At 28.4% G+C, this 24272-nt stretch overlaps 1 long non-coding RNA gene across 8 annotated transcripts; it reads left to right on the forward strand.

The window, feature by feature from the left end:
- The first annotated feature begins 1530 nt into the window (after positions 1-1530).
- Positions 1531-12975, forward strand: LOC145296838 (uncharacterized). 8 transcript variants are annotated; one of them, XR_013870032.1, is made up of 3 exons: positions 1531-3145; positions 3468-4184; positions 7664-12974. It is a non-coding gene; the product is annotated as an uncharacterized LOC145296838 (long non-coding RNA). The 8 variants fall into 8 exon arrangements; XR_013870037.1 differs by adding an exon at positions 7585-7637 and having other exon boundaries at positions 1533-4184; positions 7717-12975; XR_013870031.1 differs by having other exon boundaries at positions 1533-3679; positions 3812-4184.
- The last annotated feature ends 11297 nt before the right edge of the window (positions 12976-24272 follow it).

Below are 24272 nucleotides of genomic sequence, written 5' to 3' on the forward strand. Positions count from 1 at the left end.
TCGGGAAAATACAGGAAGACTTTAGCTGACTATAACTAAAAAACATATAATTCAAACAGTTTAAATCAAAACTGCACGCATAAATTTTTTCATACAAAATGCAAATATTTTGAATAAAATAACACATTTTATTTGATAAACATTTTTAAACTAAGGACAATAAAGATGGAAAATATGTAGACATATTTGGATTATTATTTTCGTCTTGGTTTTTATTTTCACAACATGCTTCAGGTACATCTTTCTGAAAATTGGCACCGACTAGTCGAACTCAATAAAAGCAATATAAAAATTCAACACTCTGACTACAAACAACAAATAAATGATCTCATTATGAAGAAATGGCAAGAAAGATGGAATAACTGTCCAAATAACAAACGTTTCAAGATCAAACCCACAACAGAAGAACGATTACCAGATGCCAGAAGATCACGTACGGAGGAAGTGATTTTGTCCCGTATTCGCATAGGACATACGCACATTACCCACTCCTTCCTACTAAAAAAAGAAGACCCTCCAGAATGTTTTGCATGCGAAGTACCCTTTACGGTAAAACATTTTCTTTTGGATTGTGGCGATCTCACGCATATCCTGCAAAATTATTACACTATCAACAATATGAAAGAACTATTTAAAAAAATAAATTCCAACAAAATACTAACATTTCTTTAAAATGTAAATTTATATAATAGAATATAACTTTAACTCAATCCAACTCTACCACACACCCTAAAAAAAAACAAAAAGCACCATCTTTCTGTGTTAATTTTTTTTAGCTGTTTAAATAGTCATTAATTTACGTGACTCAAATTCAATAATGTATGAGATAATCAAAGGTTATTTAGTTTTCGGAGGTAGGACACCCTAGCTGTATTGCCTGTGTGTCATATTTATTAGATAACGGTAGTACACGGCCATATATGTATATTTAAAATATATATATATATATATATATATATATATATAAATATATGTATATATATATATATATATATATATATATATATAAGAGCAAATAGTTAATAAAACATTTAAAAAAACACTTTGTAAAAGAGTTAAAACATATTTAATTTGAAAAGGAAACACTAAATAAGTGGATAGTCCTAGTTTATATATATATATATATATATATATATATATATATATATATATATATATATATATATATATATATATATATATAGACATCCACATACAGTACTGTTTCGCTGTTTCACAGGCAACTGCCTCAAGCCAAGATCGAAACGCGACCGCCCAAATGACAGTCAAGGCTTCTCACCATTATATGGCTGATGCTGTATGGGTAATGACTTACACAAAGAGCATCGCTTCATATGCTAATGGCAGTTTGTATATCACTTCCCAGTATGCTCAACCCAAGATGTACATATATATTTGAAGTATATATGTACATATCTTTATATATATATATATATATATATATATATATATATATATATATATATATATATATATATATATATATATATATATATTAGTGATAGGACGATTAAAAAATTTTTACCGATTCTGTTCTAAATTTCTGAATCTAATATGATTCAAATTCTTTTATATTTTATAAATATTTAAGAAGAGATTTGTTGTTTTTTTTTCTTGTAAATTTTTAAATTATTACATAAACTCCTGGGAAATTCTGCGTATATTTTTTCTCAAATGTTTTTTTTTGTAATTGATTAAAAATTGTAAGACAAGAAAAAATTTATTTGGATTTTAAAGAAAAATCAGATTGTTCATTGTTAGTGTACAACATGCTACTTGAATATTTTCATAAACAATTGAAAATAGTCGACGATTTGAAGGCAAAATGAGAAAATGATGTAAGACTAAAATATTAACAATGCCCCCTCACATTGTTACGAACGAATTTATAAATAATAATGTTACTACTTAGAATACCATTTTTAACATGGGGAGGGCGTGGACATTGCTGTGCCTTAATCTATAAATGAAGTTTAAATTTTATTTCAATTATAGAAATTTGGTGGGTGATTAAATTTATTTGACTTGCTGTAAAAAAACAAGAACAAAAACGAGATGAAAAAAAATAGTAATAAATAATAATAATAATAATAATAATAATCATAAATTTGTACATTGACATTCTCAGCTAATTCCCCAGTCTAAAATAAAATATTAATTAAAAAAAAACTTTTTTGAAATAACAACAATTATTTCAGTATATAAAGTGGATGCTCAGTTTTGAATATAAATTTAATGTAAACTAATCGGTAATTCTTATTTGGGACGCCAGCACGCCAGATTTCAATCCGCCACTTTGGTTATCCCAAAAGTACACCAGTTTGCCAAATTTCATTTCGTCATAAACACAGATTTTTACAGAAAATGAAAACCTATGTACATTTTATCTAGTGTATAAACATAAAATTACATAGCAAAACACTGTTTATTATTTTTTAAATCCAACAACGGAACTGAATTCGATGTTTTGCTTCTAACAAAAAACTAACTTTTTGATAAATCTCCCCATTGCTTACCAGGAAAATATAATCTAACAGAAAGAAAATGATTAAAGTTTATTTTTACAAGAACATTAATACATCAATCTAGCCAATAAACCTGAAATTATGTATGAAAAGTTACATTTATTATTTAAAATTTTTCAGCTTATATTCTAATACGAATTTAGAAGGAAACTGGCACGGTAAAAATGGAAAGAGTGAAGAAATAGGAAAAAATGGCAACAGTGAAGAAATAGATAAAAATGGAAACAGTGAAGAAATAGGTAAAAATTGCAAAAATGAATAAATAATAAAAATTGCAAAAGTTATAAAATAAAAATATTGACAAAAGTGAATAAATAGGTAAAAATTGAAAAAGTGAATAAATAATACACATAGCAAAACTAAATAAAAAGGTAAACATGGCAAAAATGAATAAATAATAAAAATTGCAAAAATGAATAAATAATAAAAATAGCAAAAGTCAATAAATAGGTAAAAAAAGCAAAAGTGAATAAATAGGTAAAAATAGCAAAAGTGAATAAATAAGTAAATATATAATAAAAATTGCAAAAGTTAATAAATAGGTTAAAATTGCACAAATGAATAAATAATAAAAGTGCAAAAATAAACAAATAATAAAAATAGTAAAAGTGAATAAATAGGTAAAAATTGCACAAGTGAATAAATACGTAAAAATAGCAAAAGTCAATAAATAGGTAAAAATAGCAAAAGTAAATAAATAGGTAAAAATGGAAAAGTGAATAAATAGGTAAAAATAGCAAAAGTCAATAAATAGGTAAAAATAGCAAAAGTCAATAAATAGGTAAAAATAGCAAAAGTGAATAAATAGGTAAAAATGGAAAAGTGAATGAATAGGTAAAAATAGCAAAAGTCAATAAATAGGTAAAAATAGCAAAAGTGAATAAATAGGTAAAAATAGCAAAAGTGAATAAATAGGTAAAAATAGCGAAAGTACTTAAATAGGTAAAAATGGCAAAAGTGAATAAATAGGTAAAAATAGAAAAGTGAATAAATAGGTAAAAATTGCAAAAGTGAATCAATAGGTACAAATGGCAAAGGTAAATAAATATGTAAAAATTGAAAAGTGAATAAATAGGTAAAAATGGAAAAGTTAATAAATAGGTAAAAAAAGCAAAAGTAAAAAATAGGTAAAAATGGCAAAAGTTAATAAATAGGTAAAATTGAAAAGTGAATAAATAGGTAAAAATAGCAAAAGTGAATAAATAGGTAAAAATGGAAAAGTGAATACTTAGGTAAAAATTGAAAAAGTAAATAAATAGGTCGAAATAACAAAAGTTAATAAATAGGTAAAAATTGAAAAGTGAATAAATAGGTAAAAATGACAAAAGTGAATAAATAGGTAAAAATAGCAGAAGTAAAAAATAGTTAAAAATGGCCAAACTGCATAAATAGGTAAAAATAGCAAAAGTGAATAAATAGGTGCAAATGGCAAAAGTGAATAAATAGGTAAAAATAGCAAAAGTGAATAAATAGGTGCAAATGGCAAAAGTTAAAAATAGCTAAAATGGCAAAAGTGCATAAATAGGTAAAGATTGCAAAAGTTAATAAATAGGTAAAAATTGAAAAAATTAATAAATAGGTAAAAATGACAAAAGTGAATAAATAGGTAAAAATAGCAGAAGTAAAAAATAGGTAAAAATTGCAAAAGTGAATAAATAGGTAAAAATAGCAGAAGTAAAAAAATAGGTAAAAATGGCAAAAGTGAATAAATAGGTAAAAATTGCAAAAGTTAATAAATAGGTAAAAATAGCAAAAGTGAATAAATAGGTGCAAATGGCAAAAGTTGAATAAATAGGTAAAAATAGCAAAAGTGAATAAATAGGTACAAATGGCAAAAGTTAATGAATAGGTAAAAATGACCAAAGGGCATAAATAGGTAAAGATAGCAAAAGTTAATAAATAGGTGCAAATGGCAAAAGTGAATTAATAGGTCGAAATAACAAAAGTGAATAAATAGGTACAAATGGCGAAAGTGAATAAAAAGATAAAAATTGCAAAAGTTAATAAACAGGTAATAATAGCAAAAGTGAATAAATAGGTGCAAATGGCAAAAGTTAATAAATAGGTAAAGATTGCAAAAGTGAATAAATAGGTGAAAATATCAAAAGTTGATAAATAGGTAAAAATAGCAAAAGTTAATAAATAGGTAAAAATGGCAAAAGTGAATCAATAGGTAAAAATGGCAAAAGTGAATAAATAGGTAAAAATTGCAAAAGTGAATAAATAGGTAAAAATGGCAAAAGTGAATAAATAGGTAAAAATGGCTAAAGTGAATAAATAAGTAAAAAATTGCAAAACTGAATAAGTAGGTAAAAATTGCAAAAGTGAATAAATAGGTAAAAATGGGAAAAGTGAATAAATAGGTAAAAATAGCAAAAGTGAATAAATTGGTAAAATAGCAAAAGTGAATAAATAGGTAAAAATTGCAAAAGTGAATAAATTGGTAAAATAGCAAAAGTGAATAAATTGGTAAAAATAGCAAAAGTGAATAAATAGGTAAAAATTGCAAAAGTGAATAAATTGGTAAAAATAGCAAAAGTCAATAAATAGGTAAAAATAGCAAAAGTGAATAAATAGGTAAAAATGGCTAAAGTGAATAAATAAGTAAAAAATTGCAAAACTGAATAAGTAGGTAAAAATTGCAAAAGTGAATAAATAGGTAAAAATGGGAAAAGTGAATAAATAGGTAAAAAAAGCAAAAGTGAATAAATTGGTAAAATAGCAAAAGTGAATAAATTGGTAAAAATAGCAAAAGTGAATAAATAGGTAAAAATTGCAAAAGTGAATAAATTGGTAAAAATAGCAAAAGTCAATAAATAGGTAAAAATAGCAAAAGTGAATAAATAGATAAAAATGGCAAATGTGAATAAACAGGTAAAATTGTAAAACTGAATAAATAGGTAAAAATTGCAAAAGAGAATAAATAGGTACAAATTGTAAAAGTGAATAAATAGGTAAAAATGGGAAAAGTGAATAAATAGGTAAAAATGGCAAAAGTGAATAAATAGGTAAAAATTGCAAAAGTGAATAAATAGGTAATAATTGCAAAAGTGAATACATAGGTACAAATTGCAAAAGTGAATAAATAGGTAAAAATGGCAAAAGTGCATAAATAGGTAAAAATTGCAAAAGTTAATAAATAGGTACAAATGGCAAAAGTGAATAAATAGATAGAAATAGAAAAAGTGAATAAATAGGTAAAAATAGCAAAAGTGAATAAATAGGTAAAAATGGCAAAAGTGAATAAATAGGAAAAAATGGCAAAAGTGAATAAATTGATAAAAATAGCAAAAGTGAATAAATAGGTAAAAATGGCAAAAGTGAATAAATAGGTAAAAGTGGCAAAAGTAAATAAATAGGTACAAATGCCAAAAGTGAATAAATAGGTAAAAATGGTAAAAGTTAATAAATAGGTAAAAATAGCAAAAGTGAATAAATAGGTGCAAATGGCAAAAGTTGAATAAATAGGTAAAAATAGCAAAAGTGAATAAATAGGTACAAATGGCAAAAGTTAATGAATAGGTAAAAATGACCAAAGGGCATAAATAGGTAAAGATAGCAAAAGTTAATAAATAGGTGCAAATGGCAAAAGTGAATTAATAGGTCGAAATAACAAAAGTGAATAAATAGGTACAAATGGCGAAAGTGAATAAAAAGATAAAAATTGCAAAAGTTAATAAACAGGTAATAATAGCAAAAGTGAATAAATAGGTGCAAATGGCAAAAGTTAATAAATAGGTAAAGATTGCAAAAGTGAATAAATAGGTGAAAATATCAAAAGTTGATAAATAGGTAAAAATAGCAAAAGTGAATAAATAGGTAAAAATGGCAAAAGTGAATCAATAGGTAAAAATGGCAAAAGTGAATAAATAGGTAAAAATGGCAAAAGTGAATAAATAGGTAAAAATGGCTAAAGTGAATAAATAAGTAAAAAATTGCAAAACTGAATAAGTAGGTAAAAATTGCAAAAGTGAATAAATAGGTAAAAATGGGAAAAGTGAATAAATAGGTAAAAATAGCAAAAGTTAATAAATTGGTAAAATAGCAAAAGTGAATAAATAGGTAAAAATTGCAAAAGTGAATAAATTGGTAAAATAGCAAAAGTGAATAAATTGGTAAAAATAGCAAAAGTGAATAAATAGGTAAAAATTGCAAAAGTGAATAAATTGGTAAAAATAGCAAAAGTCAATAAATAGGTAAAAATAGCAAAAGTGAATAAATAGATAAAAATGGCAAATGTGAATAAACAGGTTAAATTGTAAAACTGAATAAATAGGTAAAAATTGCAAAAGAGAATAAATAGGTACAAATTGCAAAAGTGAATAAATAGGTAAAAATGGGAAAAGTGAATAAATAGGTAAAAATGGCAAAAGTGAATAAATAGGTAAAAATTGCAAAAGTGAATAAATAGGTAATAATTGCAAAAGTGAATACATAGGTACAAATTGCAAAAGTGAATAAATAGGTAAAAATGGCAAAAGTGCATAAATAGGTAAAAATTGCAAAAGTTAATAAATAGGTACAAATGGCAAAAGTGAATAAATAGATAGAAATAGCAAAAGTGAATAAATAGGTAAAAATAGCAAAAGTGAATAAATAGGTAAAAATGGCAAAAGTGAATAAATAGGAAAAAATGGCAAAAGTGAATAAATTGATAAAAATAGCAAAAGTGAATAAATAGGTAAAAATGGCAAAAGTGAATAAATAGGTAAAAGTGGCAAAAGTAAATAAATAGGTACAAATGCCAAAAGTGAATAAATAGGTAAAAATGGTAAAAGTTAATAAATAGGTACAAATGGCAAAAGTTAATAAATAGGTAAAAATGGCAAAAGTGAATAAATAGGTACAAATGGCAAAAGTGAATAAATACCTAGAAATAGCAAAAGTGAACAAATAGATGCAAATAGCAAAAGTGAATAAATAGATAAACATAGCAAAAGTGAATAAATAGGTAAAAATAGAAAAAGTGAATAAATAGGTAAAAATAGCAAAAGTGAATAAATAGATGGAAATAGCAAAAGTGAATAAATAGATAAAAATAGCAAAAGTGAATAAATAGGTAAAAATAGCAGAAGTAAAAAATAGGTAAAAATGGCAAAAGTGAATAAATAGGTAAAAATGCAAAAGTGAATAAATAGGTAAAAATAGCAGAAGTAAAAAATTGGTAAAAATGGCAAAAGTGAATAAATAGGTAAAAATAGCAGAAGTAAAAAATAGGTAAAAATGGCAAAAGTGAATAAATAGGTAAAAATAGCAGAAGTAAAAAATAGGTAAAAATGGCAAAAGTTAATAAATAGGTTAAAATAGCAGAAGTAAAAAATAGGTAAAAATAGCAAAAGTGAAAAAATAGGTAAAAATAGCAGAAGTAAAAAATAGGTAAAAATGGCAAAAGTGAATAAATAGGTAAAAATAGCAGAAGTAAAAAATAGGTAAAAATTGCAAAAGTGAATTAATAGGTAAAAGTAGCAGAAGTAAAAAATAGGTAAAAATGGCAAAAGTGAATAAATAGGTACAAATAGCAGAAGTAAAAAATAGGAAAAAATGGCAAAAGTGAATAAATAGTTAAAAATAGCAGAAGTAAAAAATAGGTAAAAATTGCAAACGTGATTAAATAGGTACAAATTGCAAAAGTGAATAAATAGGTAAAAATAGCAGAAGTAAAAAATAGGTAAAAATGGCAAAAGTGAATAAATAGGTACAAATTGCAAAAGTGAATAAATAGGTAAAAGTAGCAGAAGTAAAAAATAGGTAAAAATGGCAAAAGTGAATAAATAGGTAAAAATAGCAGAAGTAAATAAATAGGTAAAAATGGCAAAAGTGAATAAATAGGTAAAAATAGCAGAAGTAAAAAATAGATAAAAATGGCAAAAGTGAATAAATAGGTACAAATTGCAAAAGTGAATAAATAGGTAAAAATAGCAGAAGTAAAAAATAGGTAAAAATTGCAAAAGTTAATAAATAGGTAAAAATAGCAGAAGTAAAAAATAGGTAAAAATGGAAAAGTGAATAAATAGGTAAAAATTGCAAAAAAATAGCAGAAGTAAAAAATAGGTAAAAATGGAAAAGTGAATAAATAGGTAAAAATTGCAAAAGTGAATAAATAGGTAAAAATTGAAAAGTGAATAATTAGGTAAAAATTCAAAAGTACATAAATAGGTAAAAATTGCAAAAGTGAATAAATAGGTCGAAATAAAAAAAAGTGAATAAATAGGTAAAAATTGCAAAAGTGAATAAATTGGTAAAAATGGCAAAAGTGAATAAATAGGTAAAAATTGCAAAAGTGAATAAATAGGTAAAAATAGCAAATGTGAATAAATAGGTACAAATCGCAAAAGTGAATAAATAGGTAAAAATTGCAAAAGTGAATAAATAGGTAAAAATGGCAAAAGTGAATAAATAAGTAAAAAATTGCAAAAGTAAATGAATAGGTCGAAATAAAAAAAGTGAATCAATAGGTACAAATTGAAAAAGTGAATAAACAGATAAACTTTGCAAAGATGAATAAACAGGTAAAAATAGCAAAAGTGAATAAATAGGTAAAAATAGCAAATGTGAATAAATAGGTACAAATTGCAAAAGTTAATAAATAGCTAAAAATTGCCAAATGGCATAAATAGGTAAAAATAGCAAAAGTTAATAAATAGGTGCAAATTTCAAAAGTGAATAAATAGCTTAAATGACAAAAGTGAATAAATAGGTAAAGATTGCAAAAGTGAATAAATAGGTGTAAATAGCAAAAGTGAATAAATTGGTGCAAATGGCAAAAGTGAATAAATAGGTAAAAATTGCAAAAGTGAATAAATAGGTAAAAATAGCAAAAGTGAATAAATATGTACAAATGGCAAAAGTTAATATATAGCTAAAAATTGCCAAAGGGCGTAAATAGGTAAAAATTGCAAAAGTGAATAAATAGGTTAAAATAGCAAAAGTAATTAAATAGGTAAAAATGGCAAAAGTTAATAAATAGTTAAAAATGGCCAAACTGCATAAATAGGTAAAAATAGCAAAAGTGAATAAATAGGTGCAAATGGCAAAAGTTAAAAATAGCTAAAATGGCAAAAGTGCATAAATAGGTAAAGATTGAAAAAGTTAATACATAGGTAAAAATTGCAAAAGTTAATAAATAGGTACAAATGGCAAAAGTGAATAAATAGGTAAAAATAGCAAAAGTGAATAAATAGGTGCAAATGGCAAAAGTTAATAAATAGCTAAAATGGCAAAAGTGCATAAATAGGTAAAGATTGCAAAAGTTAATAAATAGGTGAAAATAGCAAAAGTGAATAAATTGGTAAAAATAGCAAAAGTGAATCAATAGGTGCAAATTGCAAAAGTGAATGAATAGGTAAAAATTGCAAAAGTGAATAAATAGGTAAAAATAGCAAAAGTTAATAAATAGGTAAAAATAGAAAAAGTTAATAAATAGGTAAAAAATAGCAAAAGTGAATAAATAGGTAACAATAGCAAAAGTGAATAAATAGGTAAAAATGGCAAAAGTTAATAAATAGGTACAAATGGCAAAAGTTAATAAATAGGTAAAAATGGCAAAAGTGAATAAATAGGTACAAATTGCAAAAGTGAATAAATAGGTAAAAATTGCAAAAGTGAATAAATAGATGGAAATAGCAAAAGTGAATAAATAGATAAAATGGCAAAAGTGAATAAATAGGTAAAAATAGCAAAAGTGAATAAATAGGTAAAAATGGTAAAAGTTAATAAATAGGTACAAATGGCAAAAGTTAATAAATAGGTAAAAATGGCAAAAGTTAATAAATAGGTACAAATGGCAAAAGTTAATAAATAGCTAAAAATTCAAAAAGTGAATAAATAGGTAAAAATGGCAAAAGTGAATAAATAGGTAAAAATAGCAAAAGTGAATAAATAGGTAAAAATGGTAAAAGTTAATAAATAGGTACAAATGGCAAAAGTTAATAAATAGCTAAAAATGGCAAAAGTGAATAAATAGGTACAAATTGCAAAAGTGAATAAATAGGTAAAAATTGCAAAAGTGAATAAATAGATGGAAATAGCAAAAGTGAATAAATAGATAAAATGGCAAAAGTGAATAAATAGGTAAAAATAGCAAAAGTGAATAAATAGGTAAAAATGGTAAAAGTTAATAAATAGGTACAAATGGCAAAAGTTAATAAATAGGTAAAAATGGCAAAAGTTAATAAATAGGTACAAATGGCAAAAGTTAATAAATAGCTAAAAATTCAAAAAGTGAATAAATAGGTGCAAATGGCAAAAGTGAATAAATAGGTAAAAATAGCAAAAGTGAATAAATAGGTAAAAATGGCAAAAGTTAATAAATAGGTACAAATGGCAAAAGTTAATAAATAGGTAAAAATGGCAAAAGTGAATAAATAGGTACAAATTGCAAAAGTGAATAAATAGGTAAAAATTGCAAAAGTGAATAAATAGATGGAAATAGCAAAAGTGAATAAATAGATAAAATGGCAAAAGTGAATAAATAGGTAAAAATAGCAAAAGTGAATAAATAGGTAAAAATGGTAAAAGTTAATAAATAGGTACAAATGGCAAAAGTTAATAAATAGGTAAAAATGGCAAAAGTTAATAAATAGGTACAAATGGCAAAAGTTAATAAATAGCTAAAAATTCAAAAAGTGAATAAATAGGTAAAAATGGCAAAAGTGAATAAATAGGTAAAAATAGCAAAAGTGAATAAATAGGTAAAAATGGTAAAAGTTAATAAATAGGTACAAATGGCAAAAGTTAATAAATAGGTAAAAATGGCAAAAGTGAATAAATAGGTACAAATTGCAAAAGTGAATAAATAGGTAAAAATTGCAAAAGTGAATAAATAGATGGAAATAGCAAAAGTGAATAAATAGATAAAAATGGCAAAAGTGAATAAATAGGTAAAAATAGCAAAAGTGAATAAATAGGTAAAAATGGCAAAAGTTAATAAATAGGTAAAAATGGAAAAAGTGAATAAATAGGTAAAAATTGCAAAAGTTTATAAATAGGTAAAAATGGCACGTTTACAATGTTAAAGCAGAAACATTCCAGAAGTGCAGGCTAAGCTCCTATTCCTCTTATTTATAATCGTCCCCCAAAATAAAATTAAATAACTATTTGTAGTAGTCATTTACACAGGTAGTGGTTTGGTTTACCTTTATTTTAATAGTAGCTAATCACGATCAACCTAAAACTGAAAATCCTTTTTGTTAGTTTGACTCATTTTGTTTAGTAAGCCAGTGCCAAAACGTTTTTTAAGGAGTAGAGATAAGGACTATAAAATATTGTTGATATTATATCCACTTTATCTATTCCTTTAACTGTTCATCACATCATAACTCTAGAAAAGCACCCACAGAGAGCAAGCATATAAGATCAATAATATTGATATGATAGCAGTGCGTTTGAAATGAATGTTCTGTTTAAAGCAGATCTGATCGATGATAACTTTTGCATTTAAACTTTAATCAAGCCATTATATATAAAAACTAATTTTATAAAATCGATCTCTACATTGTAATGTAGACTACAATATATTGTGGACTAAGTCACTGTGTAGAGGCATGTGAAACTTTCTCTTGGTGCAACGCAAGGGGGGTCTCCAACTAGAACAGGCAATCAATCGATTTGATTGAAAAATGGACGATTTTATTTATTTCAATGACAATAAAAACATGGGAGTGTTAAACATTCACTGATCGTCATTCAATTCCGGGCAACATCGGGTCTTTTTGTTAGTAATAGCTAATTTTCTTATGAATTGGGGAAAAACATAAACCAACAAAAACAAAACAAAAGATAATTTTATAAATATTAGCGAACAAGAACAGTACCCTAAGTAAAGTTAGCAGCAAATGGTGTTTGTCCGATCCTTTTCTTGATATAAAACTTCATCAGTAATATAACTTCCGGCGAGAATTTCAATTTCCCAAGTTTATTCATTAATTATTTTTTAAATTGTTAGGTGAAAGTACAGAATAGTTTACAAAGAACTTTCCTATTCATGTTAAGGATGGCTTTCGAAATAAGTTTATTATTTCAGCACGGTCAGTATCTTTTATTGGGTGGATTTCTACCAGTAATTTTTTATTATTTATTTTTAAGTCTTATTACCGAGACTCGAAAGATATGCCACTTTCGTGGCGTTCATTTTTCTTTTCTCACGTAACGCTCGACACTACTTGTTTTTCGAACCGAATAAACGTTCTAAAGTCTATTGTAAAACAACCTCGACATTCCTATTATATTAAAAAAGTACTATTTGATTATTTGTAAATGTAAATTTGTAATTCAATTTTGACAATTTTCTGTATAGAAACATGTTTTTTTAACAAGTGAAAATCGATTTGGTGCAAACAAAAAATTAAAAGCAGTGGCCACGAGCGATTAAATCTTTGAATTAAGTTTCCATTTTCAAGGCTTAAAAAATAAATTGAATTTAGGTAAATTTCGCAGCAGTAAAATTTTATTTAGATATTTTTCAGATTATCCCTATATATATATATATATATATATATATATATAAAATTAACTTATTTTTCCCTTCTGATTTTGACCTTAATAGGATTGGAAATTAAGACATTTCATGCAAATGTAATATGCAAAAACTGCAGCACGATATCTGAGGTGTTTTATATGCCTATTACCCCTCCACTTCCTCGATAATCGTAGATTTCTATGTTTCTTCTGGTGAGAGTTCACTGCCAAAATCGGTTACAATCTGGCGTATCTGGTATTTCATTCAATAAGTCTGACGAAATACCAACCTAAAAAATTTTTAAACAATATAAAGTTTAAAATTGTCTAGTTGATATCGAAAAAATTGTAACATTAGAAAAAATACAAATATGATGAAATCCTTTTCCTTGTTGTTTTCGTTTTTGCAAGTATGTATATACATGCTCGATTACAGAAATGTTAATCATGTTGCTTAATATTTGAATCAATTTACCTGGCTTAATTTTAGTGAGATATGTACATTGCCACTGGCTAATAGATTTTAATATATTAAACCTTGGGGAAACATTTTCTAACCAGATTTCCGGTTAAAAAAATTTTCTATCTTTTTATTCCATTTCTTAAATCCTGTTTGAAAATAATGTACTCCCCCCACTATATTTCTAAATATTGGCGTATTTTGCTGATTCCTGCCCTCCAATGAGAAGGAAAACGTTTCTTCGAAACTCCACGGATTAAAGACTATCCTCTTATTATATGTTTCCTTTTCAGATTAAATATGTTTTTAACTCTTTTTCAAGGTGTTTTTAACATGTTTTATTAAATATTTACTCTTATATATATATATATATATATATATATATATATATATATATATATATATATATATATATACATGAAAGTGAACGTGTCTGTGTATCTGTGTGTCTGTCTGTGTGTACATTGATTTGACCCACAAACAATAAATTTTAAGGGGTCATAATAGGGGTCAAAGTTAAAAACAAATTTGACCTCTACGGTCTCTACCAAATTACTCAGACAATTTCTTGTCTAATCATTTGAAATTTCGCATAAAAAGCATCCAGAGATATGGCAAGCTTTTCGATCTGTTTGGGTAGAAAATTTGCAGTTATCAATATATAAATGTACGTATGTATGTATGTTTACATGTCTGCCTAAAACTTTCGACAGAGGGGACGGATTTTATCAAACTCAGTATCGTTTTTAAGTTCGACCTTTTAGACGACAAATATCGAAAAATTGGCCAAAAACATTAATATCTTCACCTTTAACTGGGCACTTTTCAACAGGGGGGGGGGTCGCTTTTTTCGCCGATATTTTTGATAGTCATCCTCTCCTTTCGATTGTCTAGCCTTGATTTAAACCTATGTTACTTCCGGTTTGGCGGTGGTCGTAACAGCACAGCAAAGACGTCAGGTTTTTTTCACGTTCTTTTTCTCCTTTGCGGTACAGCTTCGAGCCTGCCTTTTTACTACACTTTCTTTTTTTTTTTTTTTTTTGCTCAACATACATATCCAAACACCCGGGCCACGCCGGGCTGAAATGTTAGTTTTAGATAAAGGGTATGCTGCAAGCTTTATAGTCTGTTTTGGGGTGAAAATTTGGCTGGCAAGAGATCAAATTTTACAGAGTTGACCTTTGCAGATTCTACCAAATAACATTCACGAATTTTGAGTCTAAACACTTGAAATTTCTTGGACATGGATCAAACATTTTAATTTGATTTGAGCCCATAACAATAAAAGTTAAGGAGTCAAAATTGGGATCAGTTACAAAAAAATTTGACGTCTGCGGTCTCTACCAACTTTTCTCTATATTATTTATTGAAGCATATTATATAGAAAGGCATTACCGTGCATATTTACACTTTTAAATATATACATATGCACATAAAAGTTTGAACATAGGCCCGAGCAAAGCCGGGCAGAACTGCTAGTATATATATATATATATATATATATATATATATATATATATATATATATATATAAATATTATATTGTTTTAAAATATAATTATCCACTGACACGTGTTTCGTTGTCTTCATCTTTTCAGAGTGGGGGAATCTAGCGAAATTTGAAATCAGGACCCCAGGAAAAGAAGCCTAAACTCCTACCACTTGACCGTCTCTCCGACTATTTGAATATTTCGCAATTTACGTAGATGTTTTTTATTTGTTTTTGTTTTTACAATACATTTTGAATGAATTGAATTATTTATATGCATTTTCACCTAAGTATATTTTAAAAACAATATATATGTCGCTCCCAATTTAGTGGTACCAAAATGGTAAAAGGAAAAATTATTCCCAACTCGCATTGAGATAAAAACGCACTTTTGTGTAAGTAATTGACTGCTAGATCTACAGCATATGTGCTTACGGTTATAGCGCATAGGATTAGCGAATCGCTCACTTGAGGCTTCTTTTCTAGGGCAATTGCTCTTGGGATACCAAAGGCCTTTGATAAGATATGCCATAAAAGTCCACTTCACAAGATCTCCAGCTATGGTAAAGCTGGAAATGTCTTGTTACTTATTAAATCATTTTTCTCTAATAGGTTCATAAGTGTAGCCATTGATGGGCAAAAATCAGAAGCTCACAGTATTAATGTTTGAGTCCCTCAGGGGTCCATCCTGGGCCCAACTCTCTTTCTGATCTACATCAGTGATTTTCCAAATCACATCCTTAGATCATTCGTAGACATTTATGCTGACGACACTGCCATCTATGGCAGTGCATCAAAGGCCGTAAAGGACCAGGTTCTGTCTGATTCTCTCTCCTCTGATCTTGAGCATGTCGTACAATGGGGAAAGGGGTGACTGGTTACTTTTATTACATCTAAAACAAAGCTTTTATCTTTACATCATCAACACTGATCCCATCTGGCATCAATTGAAATGAATGGCTCTCGTCTTGGGGAGGCTCCATGTTTTGACAAGCTTCTGGTCTTGACCTTTACTCCTGATCTGAAATGGAACACGTACATCAAATCTGTTGCCAAGTTCGCTAGAAAAATGGTAGGATCCTTCTAGCGATCTAGTAGATATCTTACTGTTGATCTAATTCTCTATCTATATAAGAGCCAGGTACGTCCAATGATGGAGTATTGTTGGCACATCTGGGCAGAAGCTGCTAGAAAAGACTTATCCTGCCTTGACAGAGTTCAGAATAAATTCGTAGCCTAGTGGAGGATGCCCTTTTCTCTTCCCTGCACCCTCTTTCTCACAGAAGAGATGTTGCGACCCTGTCTCTGCTTTATCGTTATTTTCATAGCAAGTGCTCGTCTGAGCTCCAATCTATGGTCCCCCCTCGCCAAACTTTCACGAGAAACACTCGTCTAGCTGAAAACAGTATCAATAATTTCCCCCACTCTTTATCTGTGCCTAAACCTAAACGTAGATTCCATAAACAAAGCTTCTTTCTTAGAACTGCACATCTGTGGAACTCTCTTCCGTTTGCCTGCTTTCTGGCTGACTACAATATGGTCGTCTTCAAGTCCAACATAAACAAGTTCTTGATGAGCTGTCCCCCTTAAGTAATCCAATTTACCAAATTTCCACTATTAACGATTAATACGATATTGTCATCTTGACTGCTGTACACTCTTTAATCCTTATCCTCAAGTGGCCTCTGGACCTTGATAAGTGGTGACTCCTATATATATATATATATATATATATATATATATATATATATATATGATGCTTGAGACAAATTGATCACTAATTTATGTATGCTCAAATTTCTTGAAGAAAAATACATCTTTCAGAGGACACATGTTATTCAATGTAGTCACCTTTAGTTTCATCCACATTTTCTAGGCTATACCTGAATTCTTAACACACATTCTTCAGTGTTTTTCAAAAGATTCCTGAACCTAAGTGTCACCATCGATGCTGCACGTGGTACTGTTGATGTCTTTCTTCAGAATTCTTATAATCCACTTCTGAGTTTGTCCAAAAGTGTGAACAGGAGGTTATTTCTGCTGCCACATTTATGGCCTTTATACAGCCATCCTCTCCAACCAGCACTTAACAGCAACTCAATATTGAATCGAGTCTGATTTTATTTTTGATGATCTGGGACAGCATAAGGTTGCTGGAAATATATCAAAGGACCATCACAGTTTGAGGGGATAAGTCTTCATAACGTGCATCCCTTCATATAGCCATGTGCTGTTTTGTGCATGGTTCAACTGATCTTCAGAAAACCAAAGATACCTTGTACGATGAGTAGTGGAGATCTTCATTTATTCATGGTTGGCAATCCGATACCTGTCTCTCTCACCAGGATTCTAATTGCCTTACATGGATTTTACTGCACTTTCTTTTTTAGTTTTATAGTTTCTTAGTTTCCGAACAATTTTTAATGTGAATATAGTCAGAACTTCTATGATATTTTCCTCTTGACCATGATCTTACAACAGAAACAACAATCGACTGATTTACTGCTATTAAATACTTTCTGGAATAAAAGAATACAAAAAAGTAGCATATTTGGCTTTACACACACACACACACACACACACACACGCATATATATATATATCAGTATTTTAATCTTTAAAACTATTAAAAAATCTTTAAACCCCGAGTTATTTGTTGAAATCTATTTTACCTTTTCTTGCAATCACTGCATCTAAAATATCACGCTAATCCTAATACTATTTTGGGGACATTCGGTTGTTTATCATAAAACTGTTTCAGAGACAAAAAAAAACTGTATATATTATGACTTCCTAGCAGTGTTGATCAAACACCACCTTCCTTAAATATATATATATTTTTCGGATATCATTGGTTTTTTCTCCAGATTAATTTAGCTAACCTATTCATGTTATTACAAAATGTCTTCCTTACATTGTCATTCGTCTTCGAACCCCCCCAAAGGATAGTGTCTGTTATTTACAACTGCTCTATTTTATAGGGTTCAGATGAATTCATTCTACTAGTTATTACGTTTGTTTTTGTTTTTGTTATATTTTTTCTCTATTCACATTATTATTTACTTATATAATATCTTCATAGTTATTATAGTTTAGAAAAATGAAAAAATATATATTAATGTATGCACAATGTTTTTTAATATCATTTGGAGAAGCAATTTGATGTAATTTTTTTAGAAAATGACCCCTTATATATATGAAAATTACATTTTTTCAATTTGCACACTTATTTATTTTCATTTTTTGCATATTTTTTATGTCTATTCAGTTCTCTTCTATGTCTTAAATATGCACACAGTTTTCAATTAATTTATTGCAATGTACTTGATCACATAACTATGAATTTAATTTTTAAAAAATAAAGTTTCATTGCAATTCCTAATGATAGTGTACACAGCTGTTCTGAAATAATATCAGTTTTCTGCAGGTGCACCTTAGGTAATGCGTGTCCTTATTCACATTTGAAACGAGATTTGCTATGCATCACTCATCTCAGTAGCTCATAAATTGGTGCTGACAAAATGTTAAAGCGAAAACAATAACTTATTGCATAACATATGATGCAATAGATTTAAAATAAAATGATAATATTCTAAATACGATTTTAACAAATTGGTTTTGAACCTTTGTTAAATGTTTTTAAGATTTTAATTACTCTTGATCTTTATGGTTAATAGTTCTATTACCGGACCCAGCACTGTACCGTTACTAGTTTTGATTCCCACTCTTTTTCTGAAGTAGCAGAACTTTTCCACCAGGGATGGTTATGTAACACTGTGTCATCTACCCATAAATCCTATCAAACCACTTGCTCACTTTGCTCAATGGTTGAGGGATTCTCACTGTATTTTGCGTCTTGATAGTATTTGCTATGCGTCTTAATTTCCATTGAACTGCACCGTTGAGAAAATTAAATCAAGAAAAGAATTAAATTATTTACAAAAGTATTAAAATTTAAACAAAAAAAAGTGTCTTTGCGCATTGCTCTGTCACACAAGTCAAACGTCTTTTAACTTTGCTGCCTAGTTTTCTGAGTGATCAACAGATCTTTCCATGATGTCATAGTAAGGATTTAAATATTACTTGATCCTTTTGGGCTTTGTCTCCCTTGCATTGTGTGTGTGTGTTTTTAAAGGAAAATATATGCATGGGTATCGATCCTCTGTTTCCTGAAACATTTTTTCACGAATATTTACAATTAGTATAGATATCCCGAAAAACTGAGTCATAGGAAAACCCTAAAAAATATCTTAGTGACCCCTGAAGTTTGAACATTATGATCTACAGACCGACCCTCAAACCCACTGGTCAAATTCTTGCAATGCAGAGCTAACTCATTTTTTGCTTAGTAGAGAAAAGAAAACATGTATTCAGCAGCCAAAGGTCACAGGGTGCAGCGACCGAAACGTTGTGCTAATAACACCCAAGATGAGAATAAATGTCTGATTAATCAAAATAATACAAAGAAAGCACTACACCATCATCACGGATGTGGTAGTCGCTTAGTGGTTAACAACACGGAATGACAACCTGGGTGTGCCGAGTTCGAATCTAGTTCTTTCCAAAGAAACATTTTACTTAGGAATATTAACAACCTTTATATGGTCTTTTCTGTAAGTAGCAGATTTCTTTCTAGAAATAATTCTAACTAGAAAGATATAAGGGAAACGAATGCTAACAATCATCATCTGATTCATTGACTGATTCCCCAAAACAATCATTATTAGAGGGAATCATTTCTTTATTTCAGCTGCTACTTCTTGACTGATTATCTGAAGTAGTGAGGCCTGTCAGGATGCAGTTATATCGCACTATTGTCATCTGCCCATGGATGCTCTCAATCCAATTTAATTTAAAATTAACAGAAGAATAAGTATCGCATTTATCTAGTCATTACATGAATCATATGAGAATCACGACTGCAATTGGTCATTGGTAAATTGAAATTTGAAATATGGATGAGAATGTGATAGTAAATCATGCGATCAAGTACATTTATAAGAAATGTACATGGTGATGATTGAAAATAGAACTTTTTAAAAAGTTTCAAAGGAATTTCATTATGAGAAACCGACTTGACTTATTTATGTCTGACTTATGTGAGAGAAAAAAATCAATTACATTGAAGAAGAAAGTTTGATGTTCTGTGCACATTCTGTAAAAGAAGACTTTCCTATTTAACTAAGAAATTAAACCTTTTTTTAACACGAAAAGTTGAAAAGCTATGAAGACGGAAGTAGTATTATTAAAACGAGCGACCTTTTGTGCTTCAGAATTTAATTTTCTACATAGTCAACACCCTTCCTAATGCATTTTTGCCCAGAATTCAATAATGCATCTCTGATTCTGATGCACGTCCATGACAGGGTTGCTTTCTTAGTCTCACCTTATAAATATCTGCAACAGACAGATGGAACGTTCAGGTAATAAATGTTCAGTCGTCATAAGAATGCAACTTTCAATCCTCTCTGGTCCATTCAGGGTGCAATAAAAATAGGAGGCATTACTTTTTGAATGTAAAATTGACACTTGTTTGCTTTTTGAAATCCCCATTATTCTCAATTTATTTCCTAGTGTGCATGTGTGTGTTTCGCTTTTTCTTTATATGGACAACTTATTGAATGGACTTGAAGGGCTCTTCAAGATTCATTTTTATCTGGTTTACCTCTGAGCCTTCTCCTTTTTGCTGCAGGTTTTATTGACTTTCATCAATTCATTGACTTTATTTTTTGTTTTATTATGCGCTCATTGTTTCTTATTGTTTCCATGAAGGGACAGTCCATGAAAAAAGGAAAAGAAAGCCACATTTGATTTATGACATGCAACTATTGTATCTAGCTGAAAATGATTCACCATTTAAAAGAAATGAACTAAAGAAAAACAAGGCAAAAAATTATGATTTTATTCACTTCCCCATTTTCATTCTATTCCAACAAATGTTTTATGGCCTCTACATGATATTTATTGTTTCTTCCAAATTACACAACGCCACATAGAAATGATCTCAGATAAGTAAACGATAAAATCTTTCTGCCTTTCTTATACTTTTCCAAAAGTATTTTTACAATTAAAATCAAAGAAAAATCATTTTTTAATTTATGATCACATTATCCATAATGTCACTTAGCAAGAAAAATAGAATATCTTTCTTCTTGCAATTTCTTCATACTTGATTTGTCTGTTCATTCTATTGGTTAGAAACAAGCATAAATCTACTAAAAAGATTCTGATTTTATTAATTCGGCCGTTTTCTCTTATGCCATTTTTCATATATGTGTACTGCTTAATTCAATGAGAATGAATAATTATTTGAGAAATTCAATTCAAAGCAAAATGTTTGACATCTATGAAAAGCTCCAAATAATGAGTGTGCATTATTTTTCAAGCTTTTACATTTTTTATAAGCCCATCTCCCATAACACAAGATGATGTGATGCAGGGATGTTTTATAGTAGACCGTGCCTGCAAGATCATGTTTCAAAATTTTAAAGTTCCAAATCCACACAAACATTAGGAATCAACACCAGAATAAAATATGGAGGTAATGCTTAGGAAACAATGTCTTCCAAAAAAGAGGACTGACATTTAAATATTTTTATTACAATGACTTCCACCAATACTTTTAGAGTTTTCTGTTTTATTAGAATACCAACTGTATCAATAAAGATGGCATAAATTATCTATAAAAAATGTTTGTCAATCAATTTATTAAATTTGATAGAAATTATTTTCTTTCACATGAGAATAAATGCAAAAACACATCAGAATTTTATTTATTACCAAAATTGTAAATATTGATATCATTTCGATTATTCAGACTACTGTTCTTAGCTTGGGTGTTATTAGTTTTGGCCGATGTAATCTCCACCTTCTTCAAATGTATTTTGTCGAATTCAAACATTTTTAATATTATTTTGAAAGGAACACTTCATTTAATTCACAGAATATCTTATTTTTATTTTGTCATGACCAGGTAGAAATCTTAAGTAATCTGTATTGTCCATACTGAGGATTGAACCTTCAATCTCCAGAAGACTGTTACTTAGAACTGATGATAACTTAGCACTTATATCCGATGTGCCACCCCATGAGATTGATTGAACCAGAGCAAGCTATCCTCATGGATTAAATAAAGGGAAAAAAGCTAGAAATTCTGTACAGATTCCCAACAATAATTCTCTGAGTTCGACAAGACATGCCTAGAAAAGTTTGGTGGTTGAAGTGGCACAAAATAAAATAAGTAGCTTGAATTGTCCAAATGATAATGATGCTACTTTGTCAAAAAATTTTATTGACTGAATAAATGTTCCACATGATCGTGTTAGTCGTGATATGCAAATACAATGAAATTTCAAAATTTTTCAAAACAATTCTGGAATCGTCCAAAATACTTTTTTTTGTTTTTTTAATTTAATTTGCAATGTTTTTTCTTTTTTTATTTCAACTGGTAATAATCCAATTTATTAAATCTTTCCATTTATGAGTAATTAAAAAAATAGCAAGCTTAAATGAAAGTTTATTTTAATACTATAAGTAACCATACAATTTTCAAATCTATTTTAGTCATCATAGAAACTGCAGTTGAGTTAAACTTAGTACATGTGAGATAAATGTAGCATAGATTTCAAAACCTCTAAATTACCTTTTATGAATTCATTATTTTCTTTTAGTAATTCAATTGGGAAACAGGATGAGGAGAGATGTACAAACTGGTTAACACAGTGATAAACAACATTATCAAGAGATACAGATGACATCATTCATATAACTCAGTGGTTCTCAACCGGGGTCCACATGGAATATTTCTGGGAGCCCACAGGCAAAAATAACAAAATTATCATAATTATTATAGTTGTTGTAGAATACTTTATTTGCATTAAATTAGTTTTCATGTAAAAATAAAGCTTAATTGTATAATATTTCTTTGACTATTAAAACCTCAAAATTTATATTAGTGAAAAATAGAAGATTGTCTTATGACCAATAGTTATGAAGGTGTCCTCCAAGATAAAAAGAAGGGAAAAGTGGTCCCTGAGTAAAAAAAAGGTTGAGAACCACTGATATAACTGGACAAATAATAGCTCGGGTTTAAGTGGAATATCTGGAAATGAAATCATTTCATGATCAGGACTTATACAGATTAAATGCGTTAGGTTTTATCTGCATATATATATATATATATATATATATATATATATATATATATATATATATATATGATAGATTGTATATAGATGAACCAGGGCTAGCATTTTTAGGTCAGTTTTCATTAAAAACAAAAACATGTAAAAATGATGTTTTCCTGCAAAAAATAGGAGAGTGGTATGTCGCGATTTCAGCTACAATATAAACGATAAGCATAAAACCATTTAATGATTAATACTGCTGCGACATTTGAGGAGGTGCCACTTAGAACATGTTTTCTTGCCCTGATATATTAAAAAATCGACTAATCTAGTGAGAAAAGATTTATTTTGTTCTCTACAATCCCTTTATCACAAAAGAGACGTTTATAGCTTTTTTTTTCGCTCTTTCAGTATTTCTGTGGATCGACTGATCTTCAATTTCTGATTCCTCCTTGTAAGACATTCACAAGATCATTTTACCACAACTTAAAAGAACTTTTGTGTCTCTTCATTTGCCTAACGTCAGGTGGAAGGTACATGAACAGAGTTTCTTTCCAAGAATTTACAATCTGTAAAACACATTATCACGAGTTTACTTCCCTGTAGACTACATCATGGTCATCCTCAAATCCAATGCCAACAAATACTTGTTCTCATAATTAATCAAACTTTGTTCATTCCATTTCATAATTTTCAATGCATTCATAATATTCTTCATTATTCAACTGAATATCCTTCTCGTTAAGCATTATTCTCGAGTGGGTTTTGGCCTTGATAAATAATGATTTATCAGAAAAAATGAAATAAAGGAAAACAAAGACATGTTTTTAACTGTTGTCATTACTATTTACTCATTTATTTTTTTTCATTATGAAAATCACAATAAAATTTAAAGTTGGAGATATGCATATTAAGTTCAAAACTGTTTATGAGGTCACAACACAAATTTCATTATTTCTTTTGTTTGTCGCTCTCTGTTAGCAACACCATATAATTAACTACTTATCAGATATTCAATAGAAAACTTCCTGAAAATGTAATCCTGGATTAGGAAATTTCAATGAAATTTGAAAAGTTATAGGGAAATGTTCAATTCATTTGCAAACTAGTGATATATTCTGCATTTTAATTTATATTTTTGGAAAAAGAACCAACAAACCAAATAATATTTTGTAATCATGGTGGCCCATAACTTAATGTTTTCTAAAATAGAGCAT

This window comes from Euprymna scolopes, chromosome 17 (genome assembly GCF_053919585.1).
Source record: "Euprymna scolopes isolate OS-2025 chromosome 17, ASM5391958v1, whole genome shotgun sequence".
Taxonomy (NCBI): domain Eukaryota; kingdom Metazoa; phylum Mollusca; class Cephalopoda; order Sepiida; family Sepiolidae; genus Euprymna; species Euprymna scolopes.